The sequence below is a fragment of the Etheostoma spectabile genome, unplaced genomic scaffold, assembly GCF_008692095.1.
Source record: "Etheostoma spectabile isolate EspeVRDwgs_2016 unplaced genomic scaffold, UIUC_Espe_1.0 scaffold00018427, whole genome shotgun sequence".
Lineage (NCBI taxonomy): Eukaryota > Metazoa > Chordata > Actinopteri > Perciformes > Percidae > Etheostoma > Etheostoma spectabile.
In genome coordinates this window covers 151325-171611 of record NW_022604254.1, presented here as the reverse complement: position 1 = coordinate 171611, position 20287 = coordinate 151325, and the positions used below count along the sequence as shown (strand labels likewise).

Genomic DNA, 20287 nt, shown 5'->3' with positions numbered 1-20287 from the left:
AACAAAAGGCAAGGCAAGGCAAGGCAGCTTTATTTGTTAGCACATTTCAGCAACAGGGCAATTCAAAGTGCTTTACACAAAATCATTAAACAGATAAAACACAAGTACAAAACAGTTAAAAGTCATAAGCATTAAAATCAATAAGACACATGAATAGACAGTTAAAAACAAAATAGAAACATTAGGAACATAAAACACAAGAATAAAAAGACAGTGCAGCATAAGAAAGAAATGAGCTTTATTTAAAGAAAGGCAGCATAAAAAAGAAAGGTCTTCAGCCTTGATTTAAAAGAACTGAGAGTAGCAGCGGATCTACAGGTTTCTGGGAGTTTATTCCAGATATGAGGAGCATAGAACTGAAAGCTGCTTCACCCTGTTTAGTTCTGACTCTGGGGACAGAAAGTAGACCTGTCCCAGATGACCTGAGAGGTCTGGGGGGGTCATAGTGTAGTAGCAGATCAGAAATGTATTTTGGACCTAAACCGTTAAGGGATTTATAAACTAGCAAGAGTACTTGAAATCAATCTTTGAGGACACAGGAAGCCAGTGTAAAGACTTCAGAACTGGAGTGATGTGATCCAGTCTCTTGGTCTTAGTGAGGACTCGAGCAGCAGCGTTCTGAATCAGCTGCAGCTGTCTGATTGATTTTTTAGGGAGACCTGTAAAGACCCCGTACAGTAGTCAAGTCTACTGAAGATGAAGCATGGACAGTTTTTCCAAGTCCTGTTGACACATAAGTCCTTAACCCTTGATATATTTTAAGGTGATAGTAGGTGACTTTGTAATTGTCTTAATGTGGCTGTTAAAGTTCAGGTCTGAGTCCATGACTACACCCAGATTTCTGGCTTGTCTGTTGTTTTTAAATTGTGTTTGAAGCTGAGCGCAGACTTTAATCGTTCTCTTTTTTCCAAAAACAACTACCTCATTTTTCCTTCATTTAATTTCAGAAAGTTCTGGCACATCCAGTCGTTAATTTGTTTGATGCAGTTAGTCAGTTTTTTGTATTGACTATAGTCCCCCTGGCGATAAGGTTAGTAAATTTGTGTGTCATCCGCATAACTATGGTAACTATTTTGTTTTTCTCCATAATCTGAGCCAGTGGAAGCATGTAGATGTTAAACAGAAGAGGCCCCAGAATGGAGCCTTGCGGAACTCCGCACGTCATATTTGTACGCTCAGATGTATAATTACCTATTGACACAAAGTAATCCCTATTCTTTAGGTAGGATTCAAACCGTTTAGTACTAAGCCAGAAAGTCCTACCCAGTTTTCCAATCGGTCTAGTAATATGTCATGGTCGACCGTGTCAAATGCAGCACTGAGATCAAGTAATACTAAGATTGAAATTTGCCACTCTGTGTTAGGTGGATGTCATTAAAGACTTTGACAAGAGCCGTTTCAGTGCTGTGGTGTGGTCGGAAACCCGACTGAAAGGTATCAAAACTGTTGCTTAGTGACAAGAAATGGTTGAGTTGTTGAAAGACTACTTTTTCAATGATTTTACTTAAAAACGGAAGGTTTGATATTGGCCTATAGTTGCTCATTAGTGACTTGTCTAGGTTGTTCTTTTTTAAAAGTGGCTTGATTACTGCAGTTTTCAGGGCCTGTGGAAAGATACCTGAAAGAAGAGATGTGTTCACAATCTGTAGAAGATCAGAAGTCAAACAATTGGAAACATTTTTGAAAAGTCCCGTTGGTAGAATATCAAGGCAACAGGTCGAGGTTTTCAGATGTTGAATAATGTCCTCCAGGTTTGTATGGTTGATTGTGTGAAATTCTGTCATATTGGAACTAGTTTTGCTTGAACACTGTGACAACACATGTCCTGAACTTGATATGGAGGCACTGACTGTTTGTCTAATCTTCTGAATTTTGTCTTTGAAGAAGGAGGCAAAGTCATTGCAGGCCTTGGTAGATAAAAGTTCAGATGCTACTGGTCTGGAGGGTTTGTTAACCTATCAACAGTAGCAAACAAAGCACGTGAATTATTATTGTTTTAGAGATAATATCAGAGAAGAAGGACCTTCTTGCATCCTCAGTTCCAAATTATAAATGCGAAGTCTCTCTTTATAGGTGTTATAATGGACCAGGAGATTTGTTTTTCGCCACCTTCGTTCAGCTTTCCTACACTCTCTTTTTTCTGTTCTCACCAGTAGGACATTTCTCCATGGAGATCTTTTCTTACCAGAGACAACTTTGACCTTAGTGGGAGCAATTTCATCAATAACATTTGTAATTTTACAGTTGAAATGGTCTACAAGCTCACTGACTGATAGCCCAGAGAGGGCGGGTGTGGAGGAGAAAAGCTGAATAAATGTTTCACTGGTGTTTTCAGTGATATACCGTTTTCTGATTATCTTTGTTTGGACACTTTTGGGCACAGAGATAGTGCCGTTAAAGAAAACACAGGAATGATCAGAGAGAGCACGTCAGTCACCACAACCTTGGAAATGTTCAGACCCTTTGAGACAATCAAGTCCAGAGTGTGTCCCTTATTGTGAGTGGGCTTCGTCACATGCTGAGTCAGTCCATAGTTCTCAAAAACACAACACAGCTCGTTGGTCCCCCTGTCCTGGGGTTGTCAACATGAATGTTAAAATCACCCGCAATGATTACACAATCAAAGTTAATACAGATTATAGACAGCAGTTCAGTGAAGTCATCATGAAGGTTGCACAATATTTAGGTGGCCTGTAGATATTTAGAAACATCGCTTGAGGGGAAGATCTTAATTGAAGAGCCACATATTCAAAAGAGCAAACTTTCCATAACAATTTGCGTACAGTGGAATGAGTCATTAAGCAAAATGGCGACTCCACCTCCTTTCTTATTCACTCTATTCTCACTCATAAAACTGAAGTTAGGGGGAGCTGACTCGATGAGAACAGCAGCGCTGTTGTTATGGTCTAACCAGGTTTCAGTTAAAAACATAAAATCTAGATTGTGTTGATAATAAATCATTGATAAAAAGGACTTTCCTGCCAAAGACCTGACGTTTAGTAAGGCTAGTGTTAGTGGTTTTCATTTTTGGGACAGGCTGTAGCTGACGAGGAATGGATGCTAAATTTGCTAAGTTTGCAGTTAAGTGCTTATTCACCATTTCTTTTCCTATTACCTATCACACAAAATGAGGAAGAGTTGAATCCACAGGGCCCGGGCTTGTCTTGGAAAAAGTCATGAGTGTCCTAGGCCTGGAGCCAAGGCCCGGCCACATATCCGGTCTGCTTACTGGATTTTGCACACACAAGCGTCCTTATCAGTCTGAGTGGAAAGAGTTTGTTTACTTCCTGGCAGAGGAGCCCGCGTTTTACTATTAACCGGGGTTGAACCCGGCGTTTTATTTTTGCCAGGGGTTGAGAGATGGGGGAAGGAAGGGGTGTAAATTTGGTTCCAGCATCTACCAGGTGATTCATGTGGTCAGTGAACTCCAACATGGGGGTAGGGGAAAGAGGGGAAAGGGTGAGTGGAGACAGCGATGGCTCCTCAAAGGATTTGGGGTTGGTAAGAGTGTTAGAGGGTGCTGGATGGGTGAAAAGAGGAGTTGAGATTTTGTATCTGTGCTCTGTGGTGTCCCAGGGTCAAATCTTTGCTCAGGTGGGGGCTGTGGTGGATCACTGCCACACTTTGTTGTGTCTTCCTTTTGTTTTGATTCGTCTTGTCTCGTGTCCTTGGCAGATGTGTAGCGCAGAAAGTAAAGCAGATTAGAGGTGAACAGCTTTACTCCTGGCTTGTTAAGGGAAAGTCTATCTGCTTTAAAAAGATGTCTGCGCTCCCAGAAAATGTTTAAATTGTCAATGACTGCAGAGAGTGGACGGTACATTCAGTTGAAAGCCATTTGTTTAGTGCCAACAGTCGGCTGAATCTCTCATCTCCTCTTCTGACTGACGGTATAGGGCCACTGATAAACACATTTGCGTTTAGAGAGCTGACGGTGTCCAGCAGTTCCTTAAAGTCCAGTCTCTGCAATTCAGACTGTTGCTTTACAACATCATTTGAGCCTATATGCAGAAAAATGTTCTTCACAGTTGGGTGTTCTGCTATGATAGCTGGGATTTTTTGGGTAAGTCAGACACCATGTCTTTGGGAAAACAGAGTATTTTGGTGTTTTTACTGTTTTTAAATCTTTTATAGCAGAGTCACCCACAATCAGGGTTTGAGGCCCAGTTGTTAGCTTTTACTTTTTGAATTGCTCTCAGTCCTTACCCTGCTGTGTGGCGATGAAACGCAGTCCCGGTCATCAGATGACTGTCCAGCGTCTTGCAGCAGAGGAGCAATCTGTTATCCAGTTGCACACCAGGTGTTGGGGGGGCATTTTGTTGCTTATTTTCCCTTTTGCAGCTGTCCACGGCTGTGTCCTACTAGGTAGAGGGGTTGAAGAGGCGCTCTGCCCGGAAGATAATGCAGGCCAGCCGGTCATATCACAAATCTCAGGGCGCTGTGCCCTGCCCGTTAGTCGTCCTCCCATTTCCAGGAGAATGATTTACTCTTAGGCTTCGCACCACAAGAGTTCCAGGGAGGACTGCCACTTGTTGATTTGTTACCCGTTCTACAGCCCTCCTGTTTCTTTGTAGCTTTGTTGGTGCTAATTAGCCGTGTGTTAGCATGCTTTTGTCCATTGTTATGGGTCCATGTTAAAGTGGTGTCATTTTCCACAAGATCGTTAACTCCACGTTCACTTCTAGAAGGTAAACTGGTTTCCAGAGTGCAATCTTCTGAAGGAGTTTGAAAAACTGGCGTAAAAGTAAGACAGATTACCTGATCCTGGGTAGGAAGAAATGGGATTTCCAAATCCGAATAATTTGATCCAGATTAAATATTTTGAACAACTGGCCCCAACAGATTTAAAACCACATGCAGTCACAGAAAATACAAACAGGGAATAGAAAATGTCAGACAAAGAATATGAAATGAAAAGTCCCCAAAGTAGGAAATATAATGTTAATCTACCAAATAACAATAACTGGAGAGCATCCAATTAAACATGGCCGACTTCCAGTATGTCAGTAATGAAGAGAGGAATGTTTGGATATATTACAGATTCCTTTTATTTTTATTTAACCTTTATTTAACCATTGAGCTACAGTAACTCTTCTTCCAGGGAGTCCTGCCAAGACAGAAGGAAATAAGTTTCATTAAAAACATGGTTCCATATGTTTTCATACTACAATGGTTCCATACTACACCACAAATCTCTATAGATACTACACACAACACTTAAGCTAATGCATCTTAAAACAGGTTCCACTGAGATTTGAACTCAGTTCACTGGATTCGAAGTCCAGATTGCTAACCATTACACCATGGAACCTTAAAAGTGTTGCAAGGGTAGTTAAATCAGTACTTCTACTTTTACCGGAGTATTTGTTAACACAAATGTGTACTTCTACTTGAGTATGGGCAGTGAGTACTTTGGCCATCTCTGACGGTCATTGGTATGCAGGTCACTTGATGTAATACAAGCAAATAAAAGAGGCCCCACCAACAGTTTTGAATGCAAGTTTGTCAAATGTTTTGTGTCAAAAGAAGTCAGTCGTAAAAATATAATCAGAAAGATCAATCTGGCAGTGGAGCCAAAAAAAACCACTACATGCCAAACAAACTACTTGACCATTGCCTTTCGATTCACTGACAGATCACGGCTACGTCCATGCACTAGACCCACAGTACCCAAAGAATCTCGAGCTTACATTCACATTTATCCAAAAAAGTGTGATGTGTCTTGAGGACAACAAACCACTGAAAGGTGTCTACTGACGCTGAAGAATAATTTGTTCAATGAGTGAATCACTCAGAATGGACTGTTTGTTGAGCTGAGTTGGGGAAGTTTTGTTTTTTTCCGCCTCCTCTTTACAAATCATTTGCCTCTTCTACCTAAGATTTGAGATAACACTGTTTGCCTCTTCTACTTCAGATTAATACATTTATTGTTAATAGATAATTATCACAACATTGACTTCTTGCCCAGCACATGTTTTTGCACTGAATAATTTGTGGGAAACGACTGTTCAATTCATGCACTATACATGTTTAATGTATGTTGACTAATGCCTACCTTGATGCACTACCTTGATGTTGCCAGTTGAAGTACAGCACAGTAGAAACCAGTAGTTTATTTGAATGTTTATTTTTTTAAATTTAGTTGCAGCCTTCTACTTACAGTAAGTGCTTATGCACTTAAAATATATGATTAAGCAGTGGTAAATGGCTCGACATGCTCTTTTTTTAAACACTGCTATTATTCTGAACACACTGTACGTGTTTCAGTCCCTCCAGCATTTTGCAATGTTGCAATATACAATTCACACGAATTCGACCAATAACAGAGACTTTTGTGTGACCCCCAATTTGACAATTATTGCAACAAATTTGACCATAACCGGAGTTTCCCGCTACTTTATCTAATCCCAGCAGTCCCATGTGCCAGTCTTTGTCTCAGTATGTGACCACAAATGGTGGACGCAGGAAAAACTGGAGATGAGATGTACAGGGTGACCTAAACTGAGAACAGCTACGATCATTATTGTAAGTGCAATGATACGTTAAAGTCTAACAAATTCTTTATCAAACCAAAGGAATGTGTCCAAGGCCAGGTGAGGAATTAAACAATGTAAAGATCAAAAAGCCATTGTAGAACTGTAAGTAAGATTTTCGGACCAAACTCTTAAAATTCAAAAACTACATCTTATTGTTCTAGAACTGCAACTTAACATTCCAGAACTGCAGCTTAACATTCTTGAACTTAAACCTAACATTCTAGAACTGCAGCTTACCATTCTAGAACTACAATGTAACCTTTTAGGACTATGAGCAACCTTTGGGAACGCAACTTATAAAAATTCTAAAACTTCAACCTATTGCAACTCAGATTTCTAGATGAAAGCTTAACTTTCTAGAACTGCATCTTTACATTCTAGAACTTTAACCTAACATTCTAGTACTGTAGCTTAACATTCTAGAATTTAAAGCTAACATTGTAGAATGGCAGCTTAACATTCTAGAACTTCAACCTAACATTCTAGAACTGCCAAGTAACATTCTAGAACTGTAACATTTCAGAAGTTTTAAGTGAAATTTTGGACCGCAACTCATGACATGAGAAATGCCTGGCTAGCTCAGTCGGTAGAGCATGAGACTCTTAATCTCAGGGTCGTGGGTTCGAGCCCCACGTTGGGCTGTGGTGTTTTAGACAGTTGGAATGCCTTAGTTCTGCACAGTATCAGGTGGCTGTATTGGGGCAGATCGCAAGATTAGCAATTCCATCCCACTGTAAAAATCCCTGAAATTTACCAAACTACAACGTGCCTGCATTCTACAATCTTGGACTGTGCTGACCTCCTCTTCCTCTGATCAAACTATAGTCTGGTGACAATGCATGTTCAAATTCTAAAACTTCACCTATTGTTCCAGAACTGCAACTTAACATTCTAGAACTACCATGTAACATTTTAGAACTGTAATAACAGTTTAGGACCGCAACTCTTAAAATTCTACAACTTCAACCAAATTTTCCAGAACTGCAACTTAACATTCCAGAACTGCAGGTTAACATTCTTGAAGTTAAACCTAACATTCTAGAACTGAATATTAACATTCTAGAACTCAAACCTAACATTCTAGAACTACAACATAGCATTATAGAACTGTAAGTAAGATTTTCGCACCATAACTCTTAAATTCAAAAACTACATCTTATTGTTCTAGAACTGCAACTTAACATTGCAGAACTGCAGCTTAACATTCTTGAACTTAAACCTAACATTCTAGAACTGCAACTTACCATTCTAGAACTACAATGTAACCTTTAGGACTATGAGCAACCTTTTGGGAAACGCAACTTATAAAATTCTAAAACTTCAACCTATTGCAACTCAGATTTCTAGATGAAAGCTTAACTTTCTAGAACTGCATCTTTACATTCTAGAACTTTAACCTAACATTCTAGAACTGTAGCTTAACATTCTAGAATTTAAAGCTAACATTGTAGAATGGCAGCTTAACATTCTAGAACTTCAACCTATTGTTCTTGAATTGCAACTCAGATTTCTAGAATGAAAGCTTAACTTCTAGAACTGCATCTTTACATTCTACAACTTCAACCTAACATTCTAGAACTGTAGCTTAACATTCTAGAATTTAAGCTAACATTGTAGAATGGCAGCGTAACATTCTAGAACTTCAACCTAACATTCTAGAACTGCCAAGTAACATTCTAGAACTGTAACATTTCAGAAGTTTTAAGTGAAATTTTTGGACCGCAACTCATTATATGAGAAGTGCCTGGCTAGCTCAGTTGGTAGAGCATGAGACTCTTAAGCTCAGGGTCGTGGGTTCGAGCCCCATGTTGGGCGGTGGTGTTTTAGACAGTTGGAATGCCTGAGTTCTTTACTGTATACTGTGGTTGTGTTGGGGCAGATCGTCTGTCAATCGCAAGATTAGCAATTCCATCCCACTGTAAAAATCCCTGTAATTTACCAGTCTAAAATGTGCCTGCATTCTACGATCATGGCCTGTGCTGACCTCCTGTTCCTCTGATCAAACTAAAGTCTGGTGACAATGCATGTTCACATTCTAAAACTTCAACCTATTGTTCTAGAACTGCTACTTAACATTCTAGAACTACCATGTAACATTTTAGAACTGTAATTAACAGTTTAGGACCGCAACTCTTAAATTCTACAACTTCACCTATTGTTCCAGAACTGCAACTTAACATTCCAGAACTGCAGGTTAACCATTCTTGAAGTTAAACATAACATTCTAGAACTGAATATAACATTCTAGAACTCAAACCTAACATTCTAGAACTACAACATAGCATTGTAGAACTGTAAGTAAGATTTTCGGACCAACATTACGATGTAATGTTGTGTTCACATACACGAAACATATTCACTTACAAAAATAAAGCCCAACGTGTAGGCTGTTCAAAAAAACAGAGACTGACACACTGGGCATTACTTGAACTACCACAAATTGAACTACTGCCACCCATCAATATTTGACCCTGACGTGATTTGCACACACAACCTTCTGATCTGGAGTCAGACGCACTACCTTTGCGCCACAAGGTCTGTTGACTAATGCATGTACAGATCAAATTTCTTTTGAATGTATATACATATTACTTTTTTCTAATTAATGCATATACAGATTAACTTTCTTTTTGGTTAATGCATATACATGTGTGCATTTCTCCGTGGATTAAGAGTTTTGTTACTTTCACAGTATTCATATTGCAAATCAACCTGGTTTTGAATAAAAAAAGACACAGAAATCTCCCTTTTTACAATATATGACTTTCAAGGGATCACTTTTGTTTTTCAAAACTTGAACCCTATTTCCTTACTTTTTGTATCTAAGTGACTGATTTAAGTTTAAGGGTTCTTCTCCGGGTAGCTGGAGGCCAGCGGCTTCGGCAGAGACCAGGCGCTGCGAAAGCAGTTTTTCTTTGGAGGACTTGCTTCCAGAAGACAAGGACCAGATGCTGCGAAAGCAGTTTGTCTTTGGAGGCCTCGCTTCCAGAACGCAGGGACCGGGCTTCGCAAAAGCAGTTGGTCTTTGAGGCCTCCTTACCTGAAGCTGGTGACCTCCAGTCAGCCAGAGAAGAGGACCTGACTGGCTCCGCAGAGGAACAGAGCTACCAGCTCTGAGGGCAGGGGTCAGGGACCAAGGTAAGTGGTTTAGAAAGGTATTAGGGATCATGAATGCGCTTCAGCCAAGCTTAAAACAAGTCTGAAAAAAAAGCCCAAAATCACCCCCCCCAAAGCGACGTGCCATCTCCAACAGAAAACACTGTTCACAAACGGCTCCAAACAGCTCTACTGTAGCCCAGCCTTTACTTCCGTGGCGACCGAGCGTCACTTTGTATCACACGTTATAATGCTCGGCTAGCTGTTAGCATGGCACACCCTCATACTCTGCTCCTGACTGGCTTGTAATCCTTATCTAGGTACAGAGCAACTCTCAACAAAGATGAAACAGAAGTGCGATGCCTTACTCTGTAAATGTGTTTCAGGTGTTTGATGTGTTACAGGTGATTGATGTGTTACATGTGTTTGATGTGTTTTAAGAGTTGGATGTGTTTCAGGTGTCTAAAGTGATTCAGGTGTTTCAGGTGTTAGATGTTTTTGATATGTTTCAGGTATTAGATTTATATTGGTACATAAAAGTTTATGTGAATAAAGGAAATGAAGCCTTTTATGCTCAAATCCTTGCTGGAAGAGGACATCCAACTACCACATACTGGGCAACTATCACCCATCAATATTTGACCCTGACGTGATTTGAACACGCAACCTTCTGATCTGGAGTCAGGCGCGCTACCGTTGCACCACAAGGTCTGTTGACTAATGCATATACACATCAACTTTTTTTCGAATTAATGCATCTACAGATTAACTTTCTTTTTGATTAATGCATATACATGTGTGCATTTCTCCGTGGATTAAGCGTTTTGTTACTTTCACAGTATTCATATTGCAAATCAACCTGGTTTTGAATGAAAAAAGGCACAGAAATCTCCCTTTTTACAATATATGACTTTCAAGGGATGACTTTTGTTTTTCAAAACCTGAACCCTATTTCCTTACTTTTTTGTGTCTAAGTGACTGATTTAAGTTTTAGGGTTCTTCTCTGGGTAGCTGGAGGTCAGCAGCTTCGGCAGAGACCAGGCTCTGCGAAAGCAGTTTGTCTTTGGAGGCCTCGCTTTCAGAACGCAGGGACCGTGCAATGTAAAAGCAGTTGGTCTTTGAGGCCTCCTTACCTGAAGCTGGTGATTAATGTGTTTCAGGTGTTAATGTGTTTGATGTGTTTCAGGTGTTTGATGTGTTTCAGGTATTTGATGTGGTTGATGTGTGTCAGTTGTTTAACGTGTTTCAGGTGTTTGATGTGTTTGATGTATTTCAGGTCTTTGATTTTTTTTGTGTTTGAGATGTGTTTCATGTGTTTGATGTGTTTCAGGTGTTTGATGTGTTTCAGATGTTTGATGTGTTTCAGGTGCTTGATATGTTTCAGGTGTTCAATTTGTTTCAGGTGTTTGAGTTGTTTGATGTGTTTCAGGTATTTGATGTGTTTAAGGTGTTTGATTTGTTTCAGCTGTTTCATGTGTTTGATATCTTTCAGGTGTTTCAGGTGTTTGATATTTTTAGTTTTTGATGTGTTTCAGGTATTTGATGTGTTTCAGGTGTTTGATGTGTTTCAGGTGTTTGATGTGTTTCAGGTGTTTGATTTGTTTCAGCTGTTTCATGTGTTTGATATCTTTCAGGTGTTTGATATTTTTTAGTTTTTTGATGTGTTTCAGGTATTTGATGTCTTTGATGTGTTTTATGTTTTTGATGTGTTTGTGCCTCCGGTGTTCTGTGTGTTTCAGGATTTTGATGTGTTTGTGCTTCTGTTATTTGATGTGTTTCAGGTCTTTGATGTGTTTGTCTTTGATGTGTTTCAGGTGTTGATGTCTTGATGTGGTTTATGTGTTTCAGGTTTTTGATGTTTTTTATATGTTTTAGGTGCTTGATGTCTTTGATGTGTTTCAGGTTTTTGATGTATTTCAGGTGTTTGATTTGTTTCAGGTGTTTGATGTGTTTCAAGTGTTTGATATGTTTCAGATGTTTGATGTGTCTCAGGTGTTTGATGTGTTTCATTAGTTTCAGGCGTTTGACGTGTTTTATGTGTTTCAGGTGTTTTATGTGTTTCAGGTGTTTGATGTGTTTCAGATGTTTGATGTGTTTCAGGTGTTTGATATGTTTCAGGTGTTTGATGTATTTCAGGTGTTGGAGATGTTTGATGTGTTTGATGTTTTTGATATCTTTCAGGTGTTTGATGTGTTTGATGTTTTTTATGTGTTTCAGGTGTTTAATATGTTTCATCTGTTTGTGCTTCGGGTGTTGGGTGTGTTTCAGGTGTTTGATGAGTTTCAAATGTTTGATGTCTTTGATGTGTTTCAGGTGTCTGAAGTGATTCAGGTGTTAGATGTGTTTAATGTGTTTCAGGTATTAGATGTATATGTAAATTGGTGCATAAAAGCCTATGTTAATACAGGAAATGAAGCCGTTGATGCTCAAATCCTTGCTGGGGGAGGACACCCAACTACCACATATTGAGCTACTGCCACCCATCAACATTTGAACCTGACGTGATTTGAACACGCAACCTTCTGAGCTGGAGTCAGACGCGCTACCGTTGCGCCACAAGGTCTGCTGACTAATGCATGTACAGATCAAATTTCTTTTTGATTAATGCATATACATGTGTGCATTTCTCCGTGGATTAAGCGTTTTGTTACTTTCACAGTATTCTTATTGCAAATCCACCTGGTTTTGAATCAAAAAAGACACAGAAATCTCCCTTTTTACAATATATGACTTTCAAGGGATGACTTTTTTTTTATCAAAACCTGAACCCTATTTCCTTACTTTTTTGTCTCTAAGTGACTGATTTAAGTTTCGGGGTTCTTCTCCAGGTAACTGGAGGCTAGCGGCTTTGGCAGAGACCAGGCACTGGCTCTACTAACAAAGAAGCAAAGGGGACTTATATATTGGCTGATCAGACCAATTTGAACATACAGTGGGAAACAAGTAATAACTGCAAACTAACTTCAGAAACAAATAATGCCAAAACTACCTAAAAATGTATTCCAAATAAATTACACGTTTACTTATTCTACCTAAACAGAACATTACTCTATATAAAATTTAAACCCCAGAATACCTACAGCGAGAATAAAGCTACCCCCCCCCCGGACATATCAAGCAGTGGTAGTGTCCAATTAGGTCACCTCCCCTATAAAGTTGCTCCTTCTCCAAGTGTCACCTCTTTTAAAGACCTGGATCCCTCCTGGGTGTGAACTCCAACTGGTAAGCTCAAAAGAAAAACGGTTATATAACAGTATTATATATTATATTGTATTATATACAGTATTATACGGTTATATAACAGAATGACCATCCAAAAGTAACCAATAGTGCGTGCTTGCTAAAAGCCACTTCTGTGTAAATCAAATAAAGTTTGATGTATGTGAAATGAAACTAGTGTCCTGTAAGTTATTTGTAACTGAATAAATGGTTGAAACAAATGAAGGTGTATAAACAAAAGCATGTAAACTAAACCTAAGGAAAAATATAAGTGCATGAGGCTCTTAAGATGGTTGTGTGGCCATGGCTGTGGCCATCACACATTGCATCCAGGAGGGACATTTGGTCCTGTGGACGATGGTCAAAAACCTCAATGGGGAAAGGGAAGTAAGGGGGCAAGGAAGTCGGATGTCATCCTTGAATGGGCGTCAAACTAGGCTGTGATTGTACAGGAATGGTGGAATGACACAGTCCCATGTGATCACATATATTGGCAAGTGGTCTCCCACCTGCCCCCTTTCTACATCTGGCACCAGTCTTTCGTGCAGGTCCTCTAAAAACAGAAGAAGGCGATAGGTGTTGTAGGGGCCAGTCTCACATTTATGCTGGAGTGCACCATTGTTGGAGATTGCGGTGCACATGGTGATGTTTCAACAATTCCATCACTTCAATAAGCTGTTTCTCAGTAGCAATGGAATAAAAAACAGAATATATTTGTGTTTCAATTCACAATATGAATAGTTGTCACTTTGACTTTAGCTTTTAAGGTCAGGTTTAGAACATGGCGTTATCTGTTCTGACATAGTGTTAAAGCATTTGTAAATTTGGCAGTAAAAATCTTTGTTTTGGTCTTGTTTGAGCTTGAGTGTAAAAAAGAGTTTAAGCATTTTAAATTTGTGTTAATTATGTGTTAAAGCAACCATAAATGTGTTAATAGTATAGCTTACACATGCGGATGTAGTGCTAACTGTGTTAAGAGTTTTGGAAAATTGTTAAAGTATTGAAAAATCTGTCATAGCAATTGTAAAAAACTGTAACATTGTGCAGCTTGGATTCAAACTCTTGAGCTCTGCATTTCAGACAGTGATCTGTGGTTAACAGCCACTGCTCCACACATGTTTGGCACCCATTTTTTCCACAGCCAGTAGTTTTAGAAGCCTGGGTAGCTCAGTCGGTAGAGCATCAGACTTTTAATCTGAGGGTCCAGGGTTCAAGTCCCTGTTCAGGTGTATAGTTGATGTTCTTGAACACTTCAGATACTGCCATATTGTTTGTGTTCCATCCATGAGTCTTTAAAAAGAATTGTGGCTGTTTTTCAAGCAGGTTTGCATCATAACAATGTGCTGGTAAGTCTAAATGCACAATAGGCAACCTATGTCCATCTTGCTAGCACCCAAATCTCTGTACTCATCTCCCTGCTTGGATAGAAGGTCATCTGGTGCATTTTTCTTGTCACGAGGGCTAAGTGTTGTGGTCTGGTGCATTCCCAACCTTTGTCGTGTCTTCCCTTTCTTTGGTGTCTTGTCTGTCTTGCCGTGAGGGCGTTCCAGGGGATCTAGAGGCGTGGCTTTCCATCTACGTTCCGTCATCCACTCAGCTGTTCCTCATCACTCATCACCCACTGCAATACATAAACCCGGGCTGACCGCCTCTTCAACGCCAGATCATTACATGCACTATTGTGGTAACTGGGCTCCTAGTCATTTGCGCCTGTGTTGTTTGTTGTTGTATTCTAGTACTAACTCTGCCTCTCCTTAGATCCATCCGTTGTCCCTCCGAGCTGCCTTCCTCCCTCACGCCGACCAGCCACCTGTCTACACCGGTGTTCGAACCCCTCCGCACTCATTAAACGTGCCTTTTGTATCTCTATGGTTCTGGGTCTTACTAACCGTAACACTAAGAGTATAGAAGTGGAACAAGAGGGAGAGTTGTTTTTTGCACCCACCAGCAATAAAGTTTACTTGTCTGAAGCTGTGTTGTTTGAATTAGGTTATCAATGTTTTGAGTGAAAAAGAATACCACAGCTCAAGTCCTCGGTAAGGCGACAGCTTTATTGTGGGGTATGTATGAAGTGCTGATCGCCATGCTTGGATAGCAAGTCATCTGGTGGATTTTTCCTTCCATGGCAACAGTTAATCTTCTTCATTTACTTGAACCTCAATTTGTAGTTCAGGAGATTGTTTTTTCCACAGACCTCTGTTTTCAATGTTGGTGGTACGTCTAAATGAACAATGGGCAACCTACATCCATCTTGCTAGCACCAAATCTGTGCTGATCTCCCAGCTTGGATGGCAAGTCATCTGGTTGATTTTTCCCGTCAAGAGGAAGCTGATCAAGAGGGAGAGTTGTTTTATTGTACCCACTAGCAATAAAGTTTATTTGTCTGTAGCCATAAAATTGCATTATGGCTATCAACGTTTTGAGCGAAGAAGAATACCACAGCTCAAGTCCCTGGTAAGGCAACAGCTTGATTCTGGGATATGTATGAAGTGCTCGCTATCATCATCTGTCCTGCAGGTTTACTGGATGTTCACAATCTGCTAGTGGCCATGATGAGTTGTGACTTTGAGCTTTTTGGCCAATTTAGCCAATTTTCAACCAGTTTGTGCAATAACATTTGGTGTTCTCAGGCATTGTGCAAATTATGGTCTACCCTCCTGCTGTCCAGAAGATCGTGATCATGGCAACAGCTTAATGGTCTTCATTTACTTTAATTTGTAGTTCAGCAGATTGTTTTTTCCACAGCCAGCTGCTTTAGAAGCCTGGGTAGCTCAGTTGGTAGAGCATCAGACTTTTAATCTGAGGGTCCAGGGTTCAAGTCCCTGTTCATGTGTAAAGTTGCACATTCTGCTAGATGAGTTGTCCATTTGACATGCCTGAACACTTCAGACACTGCCATATCATTTGTGTTCCATGCACAAGTCTTTAAACAGAATTGTCGCTGTTTTTCAAGCAGGTTTGTATCATAACAATGTTGCTGGTAAGTCTAAATGAACAATGGGCAACCTACATCCATCTTGCTTGCACCCAAATCTCTGTACTCATCTCCCTGCTTGGATAGTATGTCTAAGGACATACCACATATGTTCTATAACCCTTTTCATTGGTTTGCTAACACTCTTAAAAAATTCCTTTCATTGTATCAATCTCAGAAATAACCAAAGAATGACAAATTCCATTTATGTTCTAGTACCAGTGTTCAACCACCTGAATGTCACTGTTACCGCATTAGTTGTGTTTTTCTTGTTTTTAAAACACCTGCCCCGTGTGAGGGTTGAACTCACGACCTTCAGATTATGAGACTGACGCGCTGCCTACTGTGCCAACGAGGCCTCGAAAGCCATTGCAATGGTTGGGAAAATTTCAGAAAAACTAACAATTTGGTCTTTAATCTCAATAAAAACAATGTTTCTGGAAACCTATGTACTCACACAAAGGCTAAAATTGACCCTAGATGCTTTGTCATGACCCCATGAAAAGGCCAGGACAAAAGACCGTGTGCAAAGGTTGAAGGAAATGCAAGAATATGACCACAACAAAAGAATGATAATTAAATGATGGTGGTAGTCAGTTTAGTCAGTGGTGAATGTATATGCATGGATGAGTGTGAGGTATGGTGTCAGCGATTTATGCTGGACAGTGTAAAACTAACAAAGATGAGCGGGAGAGGTGCTGGACTGAGAGCACCTCTAGGGCAATCACAGATGCACAACCAATAATAAAACACTACTGAGGGAATGCGTTCAGAAAATGAAGAACATTGTTCAGAAAGCTTAATGAAGCTTCATATGACCATAGCTATTAACCACCTGAACCTGGTAAAAGGTATGAGGTACTCCTGCATAGCTAGCTAGTGATTTACCTTCTGAAGATGGTGGTCGGCATGCCAACGAGGCTTGAAAATTTGCAGTTGGTGATTCAGAGGAGATGTAACAGTTTTAAGTGTAAAGTAACTTAATTTTCTAAATTGTCCGCCTACAGTGCCAACGAGAGCTCTACTCTAATATTACCGGGTATGCAATAGCTATTCAACTTTAGAAGGTATTGTTGATCTCAGAAACAACGATAGACAGCACCATCTTATCACAAGGCCCATGTATGTGTTTCTTCAAAGTTTGCAAAAACATTCACATGAACTCGCAAATCAATTGATGAGATTTTGGAGGTCAAAGGTTCAATGTCAAGGTGACTGTGTCCTCATGTCTGTCCATCCAATTCTTGTGAATGCAATATCCCTGAACGCCTAGAGGGAAGCACTTCAAAATCTAGAGGTCAAGGTTGCTGTTCATTATGTCTCCAGAACTGTATATGTATTTCTCCTGAACTGTTGAGTTTGGGTGACGTAAAGCCCCAGTGGCCTAATGGATAAGGCACTGGCCTCCTAAGCCAGGGATTGTGGGTTCAAGTCCCATCTGGGGTGGTTTTCAGCAGAGTGGCGCAGTGGAAGGTGCTGGGCCCACAACCTAGAGGTTGACAGTTCAAAAGAAGAGTGCTTGTTTTCTTTTAGCTTAGAAAAAGGCTTTAGCTTGACAAGGTAAACAAATTGATCCATAGTGATACTCATTAGTGTGTCCACTTCAGTTATGTATTGAAGCACATCCTTAGAGCTAATGGCCCTCATTTATTAACCTAACGTAGAAATCCTCTTACGACAGGCTTCACGTGAGATTCATGAAACGTTCGTATCACATCAATCAGAGCGTAAGAATGATCGTACATTGATAAATGCAGCAGCTGGAAACGATCATAATTAAAATTATCACACCCCATTATATTCTCAGTTTTGAGGCATCGCCGCTACTATTTACGACATGGACAGACGTAATCCGGCTAAGAAGAGGCATTTTTCAGAGGTGGAGATTGCAAACCCTGACATCTCAGGTGCTCTGGTGCAGCCAGCTACCACCAGGACCAGGAGCAGCCGGCTACCACCAGGCCCAGGAGAATATGCCACCTAAGAAAAATGCAATCGTACCCGATGAGGTTGAGGAGATAAAGAAATCTCTGGACTTCTTGTCGGCGGAGATTTCTTCTGTTGCAGTGCAGTGCAACAGAAGAAAAATCATAGATCTGATGAGTAAAATACAAACGCTAGGCGGGCAAAACGTGGAGAAGATTGCTTTTCTGAAACTTGAGTTGCTGACCTCGAGCAATACAATGTGATTATCAGCGGCTTGAGAACCAAACAACGGAACCATGCCAGGGTGGCCGCAGACGCTGGATACACCACTGCTAGGCTGAGGGAAGCTCTCGAGGAGGAGAAGGAGACGCTGGAACAACAGGTGATTTGCTTTTTGGACAGCAAAGGCATTTATGTTGATAGCAGGGACATTGAGGATTGTCATAGTCTTCCGAGCAAAAACAAACGGCCACTCCATTGGTAATAATCCGGTTCACCAACAGAAAGAAAAAGTCCGCACTTCTCAGACAAGGAAGGAAATTAAAAGGCATCCAAGTTACATCAACAAACACCTCACCAAGAAAATGCTGATATTGCCAAGAAAGCACTCATACTCAGAAAACAAAACAAGATCCAGGCAACATGGGCAAGAAATTGTAAAATATACATCAAACTTCACGGGTTGACGCCTGAGGCAGCAAAAGAGATTGAAGTGATTCTCATCAGGGACATCACCGAGCTGGATAAGTTTGAAGAAGGAATGAATCAAGAGCAAATAGGCCTACATAAGGTAACTGCATACAAACTGAATTGGACGTATCAAACACAATGATCATGGCAAACTTGGACAGAAACTTCTCTGTTACATAATCAACTGAACTTTCAAACTTTCAAATACACAGAACATAAACCACAAGACATTGAAAACAACATTGACCAAGATAATAATTTCTACAGTAGTTCTCACTGCCAGTGTGAATATTACACAGTTAAACCTGTAAGCTTACTGTAAACTAGATGTGGAAAGTTGAAAGGTTGATCTTTTTTACCTGTGGTGTGGCTTAAAAACCAGGTTCCACTGAGATTTGAACTCAGATCGCTGGATTCAGAGTCCAGAGTGCTAACCATTACACCATGGAACCTTTAAAAGTGTTGCAAGGGTTTGTTAACTAAAATGGACTAGTCCATACACACAACATATATACATACTCTAAACAGAACAATACAGAGGCCGTCAGAGATGGCAAAAGTACTCACTGCCCGTGCTCAAGTAGAAGAAGAGATAATTGTGTTAACAAATACTCTGGTAAAAGTAGAAGTACTGATTTAACTTCTTTACTCAAGTAAAAGTACCAAAGTACAGGCTTAGCAATATAATTAAAATATAAAAGTAAAAGTAGCCTTATGAATGACAAAGCTACCTGGACCAGACAGATGTTACTAGAGAGCACACTGAGAAACTACAGTAGACATGGAGAAAAGACTCTTTATTCTTTATTCTTTATTTGCCATTGCTACATTTTAAATGGCCGTCTACCAATAGGCCTAAAACATATATAAACATATAGCCTATTTATATTGACAGAGACTGGGACTCCAGGTTAATAAGATTCTGACCGAGTAGCAAGATATGAATTAAGTGTGATTTTGTGAGAAGTCTGTGTATGTTCCATTTAATTAGATTAAATTTTGTAATGGTAACTCCAGGGAAATTATTTGAAATGTAGTGAGGACTAGATTAGAACTGGATTAAAGCTAATTCTGGTTTCCAACTTCGGGCCCAGGTGTGTTAAAACACAGACGAGACAATTTTCTGTTACTGCTTTATTACAATCAATCATCAGTATAAACATGGGGGGGCAGCTCTGCTATGAATGTGTGTGTGGTAATAAAGAAATAAACAACATTGTAAAGGCTACCATACACAATGTATAGGAATCTTACAGTGAGGAAAATAAGTATTTGAACACCCTGCTATTTTGCAAGTGCAGCTTAGGCATTATATGTGTGTTGAGGTGCTACATGAACATTTCTGCAAACAGTCATAGCACAGCTTATCATGTTGTCGTGGCCGAGTGGTTAAGTGATGGACTAGAAATCCATTGGGGTCTCCCGCGAGGGTTCGAATCCTCGACAACGAGCAGTGTTTTTAAGACTGGTACAAACCAATGACACATCAGAGTATACAAATCGCAGATGTGCTTCATAAACAATATTGTCTTATCTCATAGGTACTGGAAGCAACCAGTCCACCAATGTATTTCTTATCAATCTGTGTTACAAGATTTGCAGTGAACGTTGTAGTCCAGCAGAAAGGCAACAGGTTTGTTACTTTTGACTATGATTATATCGTAGCAGTGCAAGCATTTTGCCAGGTTTGATTTCCAGCCACCGCAGTTACATTTACAGGTTTTAAAGCCTACACAACATATTTCAATTTTCTTGCAAGAGTCATCCCAAAAGCATTATAAAGATAAATCTAAGTCTATCTCAGAAAAAAGTCAAAAGAATTTCAAAATCTTCAGGGGATGTAGCTCAG

At 40.0% G+C, this 20287-nt stretch overlaps 7 non-coding genes across 7 annotated transcripts; 3 read left to right on the top strand and 4 right to left on the bottom strand.

Moving 5' to 3' along the window:
• Nucleotides 1–5236: 5236 nt before the first annotated feature.
• Nucleotides 5237–5308, bottom strand: trnar-ucg (transfer RNA arginine (anticodon UCG)). The gene has a single exon. It is a non-coding gene; the product is annotated as a tRNA-Arg (tRNA).
• A 1793-nt stretch (nt 5309–7101) lies between these two features.
• Nucleotides 7102–7174, top strand: trnak-cuu (transfer RNA lysine (anticodon CUU)). The gene has a single exon. It is a non-coding gene; the product is annotated as a tRNA-Lys (tRNA).
• A 3094-nt stretch (nt 7175–10268) lies between these two features.
• trnaw-cca (transfer RNA tryptophan (anticodon CCA)) lies at nt 10269–10340 on the bottom strand. The gene has a single exon. It is a non-coding gene; the product is annotated as a tRNA-Trp (tRNA).
• Nucleotides 10341–12120: 1780 nt separating this feature from the next.
• trnaw-cca (transfer RNA tryptophan (anticodon CCA)) lies at nt 12121–12192 on the bottom strand. Its single transcript has one exon. It is a non-coding gene; the product is annotated as a tRNA-Trp (tRNA).
• Nucleotides 12193–14004: 1812 nt separating this feature from the next.
• Nucleotides 14005–14077, top strand: trnak-uuu (transfer RNA lysine (anticodon UUU)). Its single transcript has one exon. It is a non-coding gene; the product is annotated as a tRNA-Lys (tRNA).
• A 3118-nt stretch (nt 14078–17195) lies between these two features.
• trnar-ccu (transfer RNA arginine (anticodon CCU)) lies at nt 17196–17268 on the top strand. The gene has a single exon. It is a non-coding gene; the product is annotated as a tRNA-Arg (tRNA).
• A 1550-nt stretch (nt 17269–18818) lies between these two features.
• trnaq-cug (transfer RNA glutamine (anticodon CUG)) lies at nt 18819–18890 on the bottom strand. Its single transcript has one exon. It is a non-coding gene; the product is annotated as a tRNA-Gln (tRNA).
• Between the last annotated feature and the right edge of the window lie 1397 nt (nt 18891–20287).